The sequence below is a fragment of the Melospiza melodia genome, chromosome 2 (genome assembly GCF_035770615.1).
Source record: "Melospiza melodia melodia isolate bMelMel2 chromosome 2, bMelMel2.pri, whole genome shotgun sequence".
Classification (NCBI taxonomy): Eukaryota; Metazoa; Chordata; class Aves; order Passeriformes; family Passerellidae; genus Melospiza; species Melospiza melodia.
In genome coordinates this window covers 65,565,363-65,580,065 of record NC_086195.1, presented here as the reverse complement: position 1 = coordinate 65,580,065, position 14,703 = coordinate 65,565,363, and the positions used below count along the sequence as shown (strand labels likewise).

At 49.7% G+C, this 14,703-nt stretch overlaps 1 protein-coding gene across 6 annotated transcripts in view; it reads right to left on the bottom strand.

Moving 5' to 3' along the window:
* Positions 1-2,768, bottom strand: part of RIMKLB (ribosomal modification protein rimK like family member B) — a 50,996-nt gene extending 48,228 nt beyond the window's left edge. For 2 of the 6 annotated variants that reach the window (XM_063148652.1, XM_063148653.1), the window contains exons 1-2: positions 1,908-1,992; positions 396-896 (exon numbers count right to left, since the gene is read on the bottom strand). The gene's annotated coding sequence lies outside the window, so the exon portion shown is untranslated. Of the gene's footprint in view, positions 1-395; positions 897-1,907; positions 1,995-2,114; positions 2,204-2,628 lie in introns of those variants that run through there. The other 4 variants (XM_063148650.1, XM_063148649.1, XM_063148651.1 and 1 more) reach the window with 4 other exon arrangements.
* Positions 2,769-14,703: the final 11,935 nt, after the last annotated feature.

Genomic DNA, 14,703 nt, shown 5'->3' with positions numbered 1-14,703 from the left:
TTCCCCATCACCACCGAATAATTCATTCTCTTTCCTCCCTGCAACATGAGCCCAATACTGGTCAGTATCAGCCATCCTCCTACTTTGGTCCTGGTATTTTTTCCAACAACAGGCTCTCAGCTTTTTCACGCCCCTCCACTGTCCCTGTGTGCGCACGCACGCCCGGCTGAAATAAAACAACCATTTCCTCCCACATCAGCTGCATTTCCACCTGTGCCAGGTTCCCCCGCAGTGTGGTACAGCAATACCCCCTCTCCTCCCCGATCCGTGTGTACACAGCCAGTTTTCCCTCCTCCCTTCCCCCACCCCACAGTCTCCGTGCATGCCTCTCCCAGCGCCTGGAGTGGGGGAAGGGAAACATGCACTGCGTGAATGAATGGGCTGAAGAGACTTACCAGAAATTTGGTGAGGAAGGAGTGGAAGACGAAAAAGACACTAAAGATGGGTGTTTCCTTCAGCGTGCCAAGTGCTGCTTCAGTTCTGGCTCCCTTAAGGAGGTCACGTGTCTTGCTAGGTACCCCTTTTCCTGGATCCTCGACTAACCAACAAGGGTGGCACGGAGGTGTTCTGGTGCCTCCTTGCACTACACCCCAAAGGAGGGAAGGGCACTACTGAAGCTCCCAAAGCAAGCAAGCAATGGTAACGCTCTCCTGGTCCTGTCAGGCACTGTCTAGCGGATGCCTCTGGGACCAGGGTAGATTTCTGAGGGAGGGAAGCGGGAGTAAATGAATGTTTAAAATAATTCCCAAATTGTTCTCCCCTACGGAGCAGGGAAGGATGGGAAGGAGTAAAAAGAGTACTGGTGAAGAGCTGTAGCTTTCTATGTAAAAGAAACTCAATCCTTGTGTCTCTGCTTCCTCAGAACTAAACCCCTAAATGACTGAAGTCACCAACACCTAGGGAGAAAAAAAAAAAAGAAGAGACATCCCTATTAGACATAAACATACAAAGGCATGAAATAAACTAAATCCCAAAGGAAGAAAAGGTGCTATTCAAAACAGTAAGCAAAGTCAAAAGAAAATGATGACATGAACATAATTAGGGGAAATGTGCAACTTTAAGTATTTTACACAAATATACTATCACAGAAAGCAATTCTGAGGGGGGAAAAGCCCACAAAGCTAAGCAGTTTGTTCTTTTACTTAAAAATGTACGTTCAATGGATAGATAAATCCGTACCTACAGGGGAACATATGAGGAAACTAAGTTTCTAAACCTACAAAAACTATTCCTATTTATTTGTGAGCCTTTCAACCTTTAAACCTCTCCCCCAGAATAACCCTTAGGATTCAGATGAGACTGGAGAAAAGTACATTTCAGTTCAGAAGCGTGTATTCCTATGCATAAGGAGCATGTACTCCCATACATTAAAACCCACGCTGCCACAGAAAATAAACAGCGGTTTATAAACGGTGACAAAAAAAAGGAAAAAAAAAAAAAAAACCAAACCAAAATAACGTGTCTAGAGGATGCTTGCTTAAATGATGGAACCAATCCAAGATTAACAGAGTGGCACGCTTGGAACACGGAGCCCCTGGTAAGATGTCAGGCAGTAAAGGCACCGAGGTGCCACCAGCTCTTTTTTAAACACCGGAAAACAAAAGGGGAGAGGAAACCTAGTTGGGAAGATCTTGTTGCCAGACCCAACGCCAGCCACACACCCCCCTGGCTCCATCACGGGAAGATCAGCCCCCACAGCCACCGCCGACCCCCACGGACCCGTGCGGGGACGCGGCCGCCGAGCGAGCCCGCGGGGCGGCGGCCCCCACCCACCCCGCGCTCGCAGCGCGACCGACCCGCCCGCGGAACGCGGGTCCCGGGCCGGGGGCGCGGCCCCCCCGCCCCTCCCGCCCCTCTCCCCTCGCACCACGAGCGGCCGCCGCCGCCGCTCCCCCTCCGCCACCCACCTGGGCGCCCCGGCGGGCGCGGCGGGGAGGCGCGGGCAGCTCGCCCCGCTCCGCGCGCGGGGGATGCAGCACAATCACCATGGGCGCAGCGCGGCGGGGCGGGACGGCTGTGAGGGGACGGTCCCAACCACCCCCCCGCCCGCCCCCTCCCCGGGCACGGCGGACCCCACCCCCGCGGGCTCGCGCCCGCTCAGCCCGACATCTCACCCGCCCCGGGCACCGCCGAGCCTGAGGGGACCCGCGGGGCGCCCACCCCCACCCCCTCCGGCACCGGGCCTGGGAAGGAGGGCGCGGGGCGACGAAGGCTCCGGGGAGACGCCCCCCTTCCTCCCCGCCGGCGGCGCGGTCCTAGAGGGAAGCGAGCGACGCGACGCGACGCTCTGCTCGTCCCCCCCACCACCACCCCGCCTTCCCCCTCCTCGGTGTCCCTCCTCCCCGCGGCTGAGGCGAGGAGGCCGCGGCTGTTCCCTGCACCGAGCCCCCCGCCCGCCGCCGCCGCCCGCGCTCGCTCCCGCCGCCTCACAGCGAAGCGGCGGCGGTGCCGTAACGGCCGGGCCGGGCTTGGCACGCGCGCGGCGGGCGCGGGGGAGTGCGAGGGCGGCGGCGCCGGGATGCCTCGGACCGGACCGAGCCGAACCGGACTGGACGGGCCCGAACCGGCTCGGCGCGAACCGGCTCGGACCGAACCAGATCAGACCGAACCGGGTGGACCCGAACCGACCTGAACTCGTGAGCGGCGGCAGCACCGCTGAGGTGGCCGAGGCCACTCCTGTCTAACGGCTGAGGCCTCCCGCAGAATGGGTCAGGTTGGAAGGACCGCAGTGATCGTCTGGTCCAATCTGCCCGCTCCAGACAGAGCGCATGGCACAGGGTTGTGTCCAGACAGTTCTCAAATATCTCCAGTGAGGGACACTCCCAGCCTTTCTGAGCAATCTGTTCCAGTGCTTGGCACCTGCACAGCAAAGAAGTTCTTCCTCATATTCAGGTGGAACTTCCAGAGCATCAGTTTCTGCCCGTTGCCTCATGACCTAGTGGCTGGCACCATCAAGCAGAGCCTAGCTCCATCCCCTTGGAATCCCCTCTTTAGTTGCTTATAGACATTGCTAAGGTCCCCTCTCTTCTCGAGGCTGAGCAGGCCCCATTCTCTCAGCCTTTCCTTGCAAGAGAGCTGCTCTAGTCCCCTCATCATCCTCATTCCCCCTCCAACCTGCTCCAGGAGCTTCATGTCTCTCCTTACTGAGGAACCCAGACTGGACTGCACTCCAGATGCAGCCTCACTAAGGCCAAGTAGAGGGGCAGGATCACATCCCACAGCCTGCTGACAAAGCTCTTCCTCATGCTCTTCCTCACACCCACTCCTGCCCTTCTCCCCCACCCCAGACTGGGCTTTGGTCCAGCTCCGACTGCCCTGGCAGACCCCAGCCCAGATCCTGCCATGCCCACCCAGTTGCTCCATCTGTCAGTGCAGCAAAACATACAACACCTGTTGTGCTTGTCGCTACTGCTGTTGGCATGTGGTGTGCAAAGCCAGAACCCTTGTAGTTTGTGTGACAGGTAAATGTGTGACAGAACCACAGAATCAATTTGGTTGGAAAAGACCTCTGAGATCACCGAGTCCAACCTATGACTGAACACCACCATGGCAGTAGATCATGGCACTGAGTGCCACATCCAGTCTTTCCTTAAACACCTCCAGGAGCAATGACTCCACCACCTCCCTGGGCAGATCTTTCCAATATCTAATCACACTTTCTTGTGTGAAAGTGAAGAAATTCTTCCTAATATTTGGCAGAAACCTTGCCTGGCACAGCTTAAGCCTATGTCCTCTCACCTTATGTCCTGTGACATGTCCCCCATGCCGCACATCATACAGCATCATGTGCCTGACATACCCAGCATGTAGCCAGGGCTGCACCATCCCTTGCTGCTGTCACTTCTCTAAAATAATAACTGCTGGCAGCAAACAAATATGACACATCCCCTTTATCAACTGACACACCTTGTTGATCAGTTTCTGTGACACGCCTACTCAGTTTCCTCGGTACCACACCCTTTTCATTCACTATATTGTATCAACTGTATATTTCACATTTTCCTGTGTGAACTTCTCCTTCACCCAACTTTCAGAACCTCTAGACACAACACTCACACTGCACACCAGGGGAGCAACACGTGTGTTCCTCAATAACCTGTGTTGCACTCCCAGCTTTGCAAATATGGGACACAACCACTGGTCATTCCCAAACACCCATCCTACCACGAATGTTCCCATTCAACCTGCTTTCTTCTACCCCTTCAGCATGTGGCAGTGCTGTCCTACCCATCTTAATTCTCTCACCTGAACGACAGTTTGTTCATTTTGTTCTACAAACATCTGGGTCCTACTCCCCAAACCTCACATGTGATTCAGGCACCTCTTCTGAAAACTATTTGCTTAATGAGTATGAGGCAAGGCTACCTCACAGGTGATGTCAGAGGCCAAAATCCCAGACATCATCCAATGCTCTCCTGTCTGCTTGTGTTGCTTGCCAAGACTTCTGGCTTCTAGCAGCTGCAAGGTGGAAACCACTTCCAAATTCAGGCTCCCCTCCTTCTGACTCTGTACAAGAGTATAAGGAAAAAGATACTATCACCCACTTCAAAGCCAGCTTGAAAGTACAACTTGAGAGCAGGAGGCAATCGTAGGCAAGTACCAGCAGGGTAAACTAGCAATAGATAATAGATATAGATAAAGAACACCAAAATGCTAGACAGCATTTTTGTTGTTTTGACAGAAGCAAAATACTACTTTTTTGACAGAATTACTACACTCTGAAGCCTTCTAGAACAGAGTTCCCATGTGCATGAAGTTCGCACTTTCAAAAGTTGTAATTTCAGGCTGTGAGGTGCACGGGGTTTGTTTACACAGAGAATTTGCTAACAAAGAGCTACTGTGGTATCGCTGCTCTGCTGAAGATTGTGCAACAACTGCACATTGCCAGCATGCACACGTATTTCAGAGTAAGAATCGCATGCTGGTTTTGAGACAGCATAAAGCAAAGAGGAAAGAAAAATGTCTGCATTAGGATTTATATAACTACTGTGACACAGTAATAGCAGATTTTTTTTATATATATTTCAGTAAGCAGCCAAGTGGTAAAGCAGGTGCCTCTGCTGCTCAAACATGGTTAGCAGTTTGTGGAAAGAGGAGAATTGCACAGCTGGGGAATTCAGGAATGTAGATTTTTGGCCATACAAATGCATGTTTGGTTATAAGACATCTAAGAGGAAGTCATTCTACAAGTGCAGGAAAAACACTCGTCATGGTAACAGTAAGGTATTTGATCTCAAACCATTTGGGATACTTCAGCTGGGTCTTACAATTATCAGTAACAATTTATTCTGCCAACTACCACTTACATTCCTAGTGCTCTCTTATGCAAAAATGTAGCCCAGTATCCTTTTTATTATTGTTCGTTGAGCTGCTGTAATTGTATTGGTTGAGCTTTGTCCCAGGTTGTATACCCTATATCTCTAGAACAATTTCCTATCATCTAGAAATCTAAGTGAGTTTGGAATGAGTCATGAGAGACTTTTGCCCTTTCTGGAGAGGTAGAGCAGAAGAAAGGGTCAATTTATTACTTAGGATGTGCCAACCTAAGATGTGCCTACTGCTGCAGAAGCTTTTGAGTTCTTTTTTTAATAAAGAGTTGTCACTACAACTGAGTTACATGTAGATGTTATAGTTTCCAAGAATTAGGCAAGACCTTTTTTATTTTTTCTATTATTTTTAATTTTTTCCTTTTTTCCTTCTTTCTTTTTTCTTTTTTTGTTTTTGTTTTTTGTTTTTGTTTTTTTTTTTTTTTTTTTGTGCCAGTGAAGGCAAGGTCTCTCGTGTTATCTCTTCTCAGAACAAAATTCTTACTATTTTATTGTGCAAGAACAATATTGGACAGTGCCCCCAGTGTCAGTGGTCCAGAAAGAATACCAAGCTTCACCCTTTAGGGAAGAATTATAATTGTAGTATCAACAAGGAATGGATGCCTCTGAACACTAACAAATCCTGGCACCTTTCTTTTGAGATTTTTCCCATGCACTCTGTAATGCATAATGTAAGGACTGGTCCAAAGCCTTAATGTATGCAAATTCTGATTGCACGGTTGATTCCATGAAACATCTTTTGTCACTGAGTTCACTACAACTGCAAACCAGCTGTTTAGTCCTGAAGCCAAAGCCTGCAGGATATTATCCCATTATTAACATTGTAAAGTTTCATATACTGTCTCTAGTTGAGTGTGTGACCTTGTGATGTAACAATGATGGAAAGTCCAGCCTGCAAATGTTGCTAAGCCTAATTATTTATACTCATTTTCCCATGTGCTGTGTGCTCCCCTGTGTCTTCAGTAGCTACTCATTTGGTCAGCTGAGTCTCATAGCGATGTTTCTGCTTCCCTCTTGGATGACTGAATAGTAAAAAAAAAAATATTTAGAAGGCAAGGTATAGGCCTGTGCTCACACATGAATGCTTGGGCTCACATGTGAACGCAGATGGTCCATTGAAGGGAAACAACTTCTGGCCTGTGTTTCAACAGGAAAATGGCCGTATCATTCTTGTTTCATACCATGTAAAACGAGGGCTATGCCAAGTGGTGCAAATTCATCTTTAATTTCATACAACCCCAGCTTCTCATTGGTTCTGCTGTTACACTAATTCCTGTTCTGAATTAACTACTGTAAGATAGAAAATGGAGAAACTACTGCTAACACAAAGGACTCCCAGCAAAGGGGGTCTGCAGAAAGTTCCAAGTTTCACTGACTCAGTGCCACACCATGTCCTGCAGAATGTGAACCCCCCGCTTGCAGGTGGGTCTGTCACCCATGTGCCTGACTCCATGTGGTTCATCAAACCCGAACTCACCCATGTCTCGGCATAAACACAGCCCATTGCCCTACACACACGGGCTTCCCACGCCAGAGGCGGCCCTGCTCCCCATGTACAGCTCCATGCCCTGCTGCCCGCGGCACCGAGTGCCGAGCTGCTCCTCTGCCCCCGCGTCGGGGTGGGGCCAGCCCGGTGGGCACTGCCCGCCGCAGCTGCCGGCACGGACACACTGAGGGGTCGGCGTGGGGAGGCTGTGCTCCAGCGCGGGAGGGTCCAGCCCCAGGCTCGCCTCCGCTGCCCCCCGCACCCGAGCGCGCACCCGCATCCTCCTCGCCCGGGCGCGGGCGGGGCGCTGCGGGCAGCGGCGGCGGCGCTGGCGGCGGCGGTGCCGAGGAGCCCGGCCCTGCCCGTGGCAGCCGGCTCGGCCGGCGGCGGCTGCGCGGTCTCTGCCGCCGGGCTGGCTGCCAGCGCCGCCGTGCCGCCAGCGGCAGCGCGGGCCGGCCTCGGAGCGCCCCGGGACGGCGGAGCGGCGTGAGGGCAGAGGGGCCGGGGCAGCGCGGGTGATGCTGCCCGGGTAGCGCCCTTCGGGGACCTCTGAACCCCTGCAGGGCTGGACTGCAGTCGTGGGCTGGGGGGCCGGCCGGTGCCGAACGCACCGGCAAGGGGAGGGCGCGACTGCCCGTTTCCTATGCCAGGCAGTGGGAAGGGAGCCAGCAGGCTACTGCGGGGGGAAATAATTATTTTGCTGTAAATACTGGGACAAAATAACGGTGGTGTTTGCATGTGGTGGAATAGAAGGAATGGGAACCCCTTCTTCCCAGCATCTGAGACGAGTCTCAGGCTCAGGGTACAATCTTGACAGAAGAAAAGGGCTTGCAGGGGCATTGAAAGACCTTTTCTGACAGACAGCGACCGTTTGGGGACATAAGGGAGGAGTGCATGCATCTCATTCAATAGGTAACTTTGGAGAAGGTCAGAGGCTCCTGTTATCCTTATTCTGGGCACAGTTTGAGGACTGAGAGACACAAAGAAGCCCAGGCGGGCATAGTTGCACACAGAAACAAAGGGAAGGATGAATAGCAGCTGGTAAGCTTCAAAGACTGGTATATAACCAGCAGCTCCCAGTTCCACAAGGCAGGAGTGCATTTCTCCCAACTGATTTGCAGTTCTGCTGCAGGGAAACAGAACGGTACTGAGGAGCTGGACAGAAGGGTGAATGTGCTTTCGATGGACACACTCATTTGAAAGGAAAACATTTTGTCTGTATCTCTCTTCTTCCAGTCCCTGTCGTCTGCCTGGCCCCTTCTCCAGCTGTTTTTCCCAGTCTGCATTTTTCCTTTACCAAGTTGAGAAAGTTCCTGCCTGCCTGCCTTTGTTTCCTGCTCCTTTACCTCTTTTTGACTCCTGTTTTGCCCTTTGCTGTCTCCTTCCCCATTGTCTTTTGATGAATGCTGTTGCAGTGATGACTTTGGATTTCGGTGCCTGTTGGGAAGGATCTGATGCAACCACAGGATGGCTATATCTCGCAGGCACTTTGCTGCATTAAGTCTGATAAACATCTGCCCTCCGAGCTAAAGAGCTTCAGGCAGCAGGTTAAATGTCCTCGAGTTTATCCCAGTCGTGTTAGTGTTTTCCTCTTGTGTCCGGCAGTTCTGTCACCGGAGCTGACGAGAGCTGGCAATCTGAGGGTTGTCTTCTCTCATTCGTGGGGAGCAGTTTCTTCATTTTTCTTCACCTGGCTGATGCCCCCTCTCGCCGCTAGCAAGGGTGCTTACACACCCCGCTCCACTGCGCTCGCCTGCCTGGAGCCGATGGAGCCGATTAGGGGCGGGCGCCTGCATCTCCTGTTCTGGTCTCCCCTCGCAGGGTCCGGCGCCATGATGGGAGCCGTGCTCAGGAGGCTCCCTGCAGTGCCAGGGGACCCTTCCCCTTCCCTTCTCCTGCGCCAGGTGCTGAGGGAGGAGGGGCACAGAGGTGCCTCGCAGGGAGGCCAAAACTAGGTCAGTGTAGCTGGAAACGGCAGCTGGTGCGCTGCGATGGGGGGCGGAGAGCCAGCTGTAGCCAGAGGGGGATGAGGGGATGGCGAGAGGAGCATGAGTGGATGGCGGGAGGGGGAAGGGTCTCTCCGCGAAGTTGTAGGGCGGGACAGCGTTCTCCGGGCTGCTCGCATGGCTGCCAGCACCCCCGCCCCGCTCCCCATCCCCGCCAGCCCCGGGTCCCGCCGAGCCCCTTCCCTTCCCAGCCCTGCGCCTGCGAGTGGGCAGGGGAGAGGGAGAGGAAGGGAGGGATGAAGGTAGTGCTGGAAACGGAGAGGTGGAGGAAAAATCTGGGCAATGAATGAGGAACAGATGGAGAAATGTATAGTAAAAGAGAGAGAGAGAGAGAGAAGAGAAGCGTGAAAGGCAACAAACAATGACAACTCATGTTTCAGCAGCACTTGCAATTGGTTCAGTGGGGAGGAGGTCATCTGCATTCCTCGCAGTGCCCAGGCAAAAGGACGCATCCCCCTTGCCAAAATCCACAGGGCAATGAAACCGCTGCAGCCAGACGCTGCAAGCTCCATCACCAGTAGCTTCGGCCGCATAGATGTACCTCGCTACTGCCCAGAGGTCATCCCGTTACCACCCTTCGGAGTGCAATGAAAACCCATTTCAGTACAGTTTGCAGCACGCTTTGTTTGACCTTTTGAGTGTTTCTACATCAACACTGCCTCCTCTGTTACAGCTCCAAAAAAATCCAGATTTCCAGAGTTGTGTCCTTTTGTCGTTGCTGTACAACCAAAGCCTTATCTTCTCTAGCTCCGACTTTCTCTCCTCCTCCCTTTCTCTATGTCGTTTCCATTTTCCCCGCCCGTCTCCCTGCTGCCCAGTGCCAGCCTTGCCCCCACTGCCTGGTGCCTCCATCATTCCTGGGTTCACCAATCTCATCGGAGCCGTGCTGCCTGCAGAAACGCACGCTCTCCCAGCCATGCCCTCCCCATCCTCGTTTTCCAATCCCCCCTTCGTGTCTCCTCATCAGCCCCGTTACATCCTTCCTAGGCTGACGCTGGCAGCGAGTCTCCTCCCTTCTTCCCTCCCTCTCCCCTTCCTTCCTCATCCCTCCCCCTCCTCTCCCTGCAGTGTTTCCCAGCCCTCGCTGCAGTGCAATCCATCACTCCCAGCAAGGTCCTCACACCAGGGGAGGGGGAAGGCTGGCTCCCTGTGAGGCAAGGGTGGGTGGGCAGGGAGTGCAACTATCTCCTCCTTTGCTAGGAAGTGAGAAAAGCTCGCAGAATACAGACCCTCCTGGAATGGAGACCTCCCATCTGCTTCCAGCTATTTTATTTATTCCTTTACTTATTTAGTCTCTTTGTTTCAAAGAAAAATATGTTTCTGCCAACATTCCAGTGAGGGCGATTGAAAGGAAACCAAGGAGACAGAGAGAACGCCAGAGTCAGAAAAGCTTGTTCAGATAGAAAAACCAGGAGACAGCACTTGTGGGGAGGGAAAAAGAAGAGAGAAAGAGGGAAAGAGAGAAACAGAGAAAGAGAGAGAGAGAAAGAAAGAAAGAGAGAGAGAGAGAAAGAGAGAGATAAAGAGGGAGAGAAAGAAGAAAGAAAGAAAGAAAGAAAGAAAGAAAGAAAGAAAGAAAGAAAGAAAGAAAGAAAGAAAGAAAGAAAGAAAGAAAGAAAGAAAGAAAGAAAGAAAGAAAGAAAGAAAGAAAGAAAGAAAGAAAGAAAGAAAGAAAGAAAGAAAGAAAGAAAGAAAGAAAGAAAGAAAGAAAGAAAGAAAGAAAGAAAGAAAGAAAGAAAAGAAAGAAAGAAAGGAGGCATATACAGAATCAAAGGAATAATGCAGAAAGGGGGGGGGGGGGGATGGGATTAGATGCAGGAGGAAGAAAACATAGCAAAAAAAAACCCCAAGAATGAAATTGGAGAGAAACCTGAGATGGCAGACATGGCAAGAAAACTCAAGAGTAAATAGTTGAAGGTTTTCTCATAAGAAGATACATATCAGGGCAGCTGCATTGATGGACAGAGGCAAGAAATCATTAGAATAGTACCAAAGTAGATTTTTAAGCTACCAGTGTTGCCCTTTTACAGGCATGTTGTGAAGGTGCTGTTGATGTTGATATATAGAATGGTCTATATTTGTTGCTGTTTTCATCTCTTTAAAGCTGAGGTGAGCTAAAGCAGTGCAGGCCTTTTACATGTACACATTTCACATCAGGACAGATTTTCATTAACATTGTTTGCCTTGACATCAGTCTGCTATTGAATAGAATATTGACTATGCCCAGGGAAGGTCACAGGAAAATTCAGGTGACGTGTTTGAAGTCAGCAGTACCTACAGGAAACACAATGATTTATATCAATGTGGTTTCAGTAATTCCCGAAATCTTTGTTCAGATTCCTGTAATGTCAACTGTAGAATAAAGCACAAATGAATATTTAAGTCAGACTTTACAGTCCCTGTGAAGGTATAGGAAATGGAGGGATGTAAACCTGAAAGTGGTGCTTCCTAATTTCCCCACAATGTAAACCATCATCAGTCTGTCTGCTAACATATAACATCATTTGCATTTCTTCGACTTAGTACAATTTGTTCTTCTTATTTAAATCCTTTCAGAAGCAAGGTGAGTGCTGTCAATGCTGACACAGAGAACTTCAACATATTCAGTTTGAATATTTTGAATGTGGCCAGTTTTTAAAAAGGCTTTGACAACAGATCTTTCATAAACATTACAGAATTTAAAGTAAATGGCTTTTAAAGTTGACAACTTTGCCCCCTTCACCAATGATATTTAAAAGCTTAGAGGGTATGCTATTTTGAAATATAATTAATATAGTTTTGCTGGCTTTGGACTGTTAGGGTAGACACAACCACTAAAATCTCTTCCACCATGCAGGACTACTAAATGACAATAAAATGGTACAAGAGGCTGGACTTTAAGACAGATACTGTATTGTTTGGAAAGCTCAGCTGTGAATTGATCTGTGCCAGAGCAGCTCTGTGAACCTGTCTGTGTCGGTGTAAGACACAGCTCTACTTCCCAGCAGTGACTTCTTCAGCCAGCTCTGGTTACTGCTCCAGGGCATGATTGCTGGGCTGCAACAGGAGGATTAATCCTGCTGGCTTTGCTCCAGGGTTTGTGATGTCCAGAAGAGATGGGAGAAGGGAAGGAAGAATCCATCATGTCCTTGCTGGTGTTCTGCTTGTGTCTGCAGCCTCATCTGTGTATAAAATTGCACCAGCTGAATTAAATATGGTGTTTCTGTGTGCTCCAGAGTCTGTATGGGGACACATAACTGAGCCTGCAGGAGGGATTTATATGTTTGTTAAGCTTAAAATGTTATGCATCCCCTGAGAGAACAGTTTTGGAAAAAGTTCCCTGAGAAAAGCTGTATTTGAGCTCAGCTCCTTGGAGAAAGGAGAGGGTGGAGAAACAGGTGAAACAGCCAGGAAGAATCAACCCTGAGACAGTACAAAAGGATCAGAAAGGAAGGATGTTTGTGATAGTAAGAACTACAGAAAGAGCAGAGAAGGAAACCCCAAAGCACCACCAGTGAAGAAAGAAGGCCCTGACAACTCGCTATAACCACATTCGCCATGAGAAGCCTGAAGCACAGGGCCAAATCACCAACCAAAGAGCAAAGAGCTCACTGATTTCCTTTTCTTGTGCTCAGTTCTTCACAATGCCAAACAGATGTGGAGTAGCTGAGAAGTATTAATTAGAATTTCATGGACTACCTTAGTGTATTTTGTGACTGCAAGACTACCTGCCCTCTAAGCACTGCCTTGTTGATTTGGAAATAAAGGGGTGAAGAATTCCTTATTTTTCTAGATGGGAAAACATGACTATGAGTAAAATAGAGACAAATTGTGTGTCTAGGCTCCTGTACTTGGCAGTGTTCACTCTTCCACAATGTGATGAGGATGTGAAGCTCCCAAAATTGAGGATAGATGGATCTGGCCTTTAACTCATGTCCCTACCCACTGATGACCTCAGCAACACCAGTGGAACAACTGCAGGATGGTGTCAGACCCCAGGTATTAAAGGAGCCCATCAGCAGTGAGGTCCCAAGAAAATTCCTTTCAACCCCAATTCATGTGACTACTGGAGCTGCATTATTGACATGATGCATTCACAGATCTCACAGCAGTTCATTAATTTCTTATCACTCAGATGTAACTTAATGCCCTGTTACCATGAGGATACAGGAAGGCCAGAGAAACCAAGAGGAGAGGTAAAAGTCTCCAAGACCTTTGCAAATAGCATGCCCCAGGATCACTTAGACTGTCTGTTCAGATGCAGTAGTCTACAGGGTGAAATGCACCAGGAGATTTTAATTTCCAGGAAGGCTGATTTTGTATCTTATCCAAAATATGCTACCATTACTACAGCATCCCAGATAAACATAATGGGATCAGTACCAACTGGAAAGATAAGTTTTTGCTGAATCACTGTTGCTGCATCTGATCTTAGGTAAACACCTACAGGCACTGGGGTCAGCACTTGAGGGAATATATATATGGAAGTGTTTCCTCTATGAGTCACCCATGCCATTTACTGTGGCAAAGAGTTCTTTTTTGAGCAGTTCTTCCCGCCATACTGTGGCACTGATACCTTTTAAACTTTTAGAAGAAAGAGTGCTTTACCTTGAGTCATCAGCTGTAGATTCCCCCAAGATACCCTGTGATGGAGGACAGCAGCATGCAAAGCAGAAAACAAGCAACATCAGTGAGAAGGGAACGTGCAGAAGTATGTGAAGTATTCGTCTCTCCCAGCCATGAAGGGCATCCAGCAATCTTTGTCAATGTCAAGGAATGGAGGGAAGGAAATCAAGATTATTTTCTATCACAAAATACAAGTTGAACAGTTACTAATCCAGTAGGCTGAAAAAGAGGAGAGCTAAGAGGAGATGCTTCATACAGGATGAAGGCCTGCAGATGCAGCGTCACGTCTCTTTGAGAATGGGCTTGGACTGCAAGAGAAAAAGGGGTGTTCAAATGACGGTGTGCTGCGGCTCCCTCCGGTGTCCACCGCGAGCAAGAGCAGCAGGACACCTCCAGCTATTTCTCTGCGGCTCGTCTGGTATGTAAAATACTGAACAGCTTCCAGCCAACAATTCCACCACCAGCAGCATCGCCCCCATCTGCACCAAGCTCTCCAAATAGAGGGGTTCTGCTAGCACAAGGGATCTACCCCCACCAAGCAGCTGAGGGAGAATATCTTCCACTCGCAGAGAAAAAAATTAAAGCTCAAAAGCAATCAGCAGAAACCTGATCCAGTACTGGCCGTGGATCCGGTGCTCTGTGGGAGATGGTGGCACATCAACATATTGGTAGGTGAGAACATTTGGCATCAATGAAAATTTCCAAATAAATGTGCTGAAAACTCACCAGGCCTTCAGGATGTTTTAGTTAGCCTCTTAAGCAGTAACAGCTCAAATGACAACACAGAGGCACAGAGAAAAACAAAAGCCAAACCAAGGTGTATGGAAAATTGTCCAAACATACTGCTATGTGGACTTCCAGAACTGGTGTGTGGTTATAACTTCTGTCATATCCTTCTATTTGTTTAACAACCTCTTGAGCATTTCCAATGGACTCAGTTTTAGCTGGTCCCTGAAAGTGGGAATGGTGGTGTCTTGCTCCAGGGAAAGAGAGGAATGGTGTTTGGGTTCAGAGGGCTGCCCCGGTGAGCAGGGAAATGCTTAGTTTTCCCCAGCCCCTCTGCACCTCTTCTGGTGTGGTCCACCATCCGTGCATCCTCCAGGAGTCTTGGGAGGACCACAAATAAGAAGGAACAGTCATTTTCCTCTTGAGCACTGCCAAAAACAGTGTTCAGCCACCCTCAGGTAAGAAGCGGTGGCTTCAGTTGTGTCAGGTGTGGGCAACACGGGTCTGGCATGGCAAGGAGGATATAGCGAGCATTCCCTTAGTAACTGTGTAT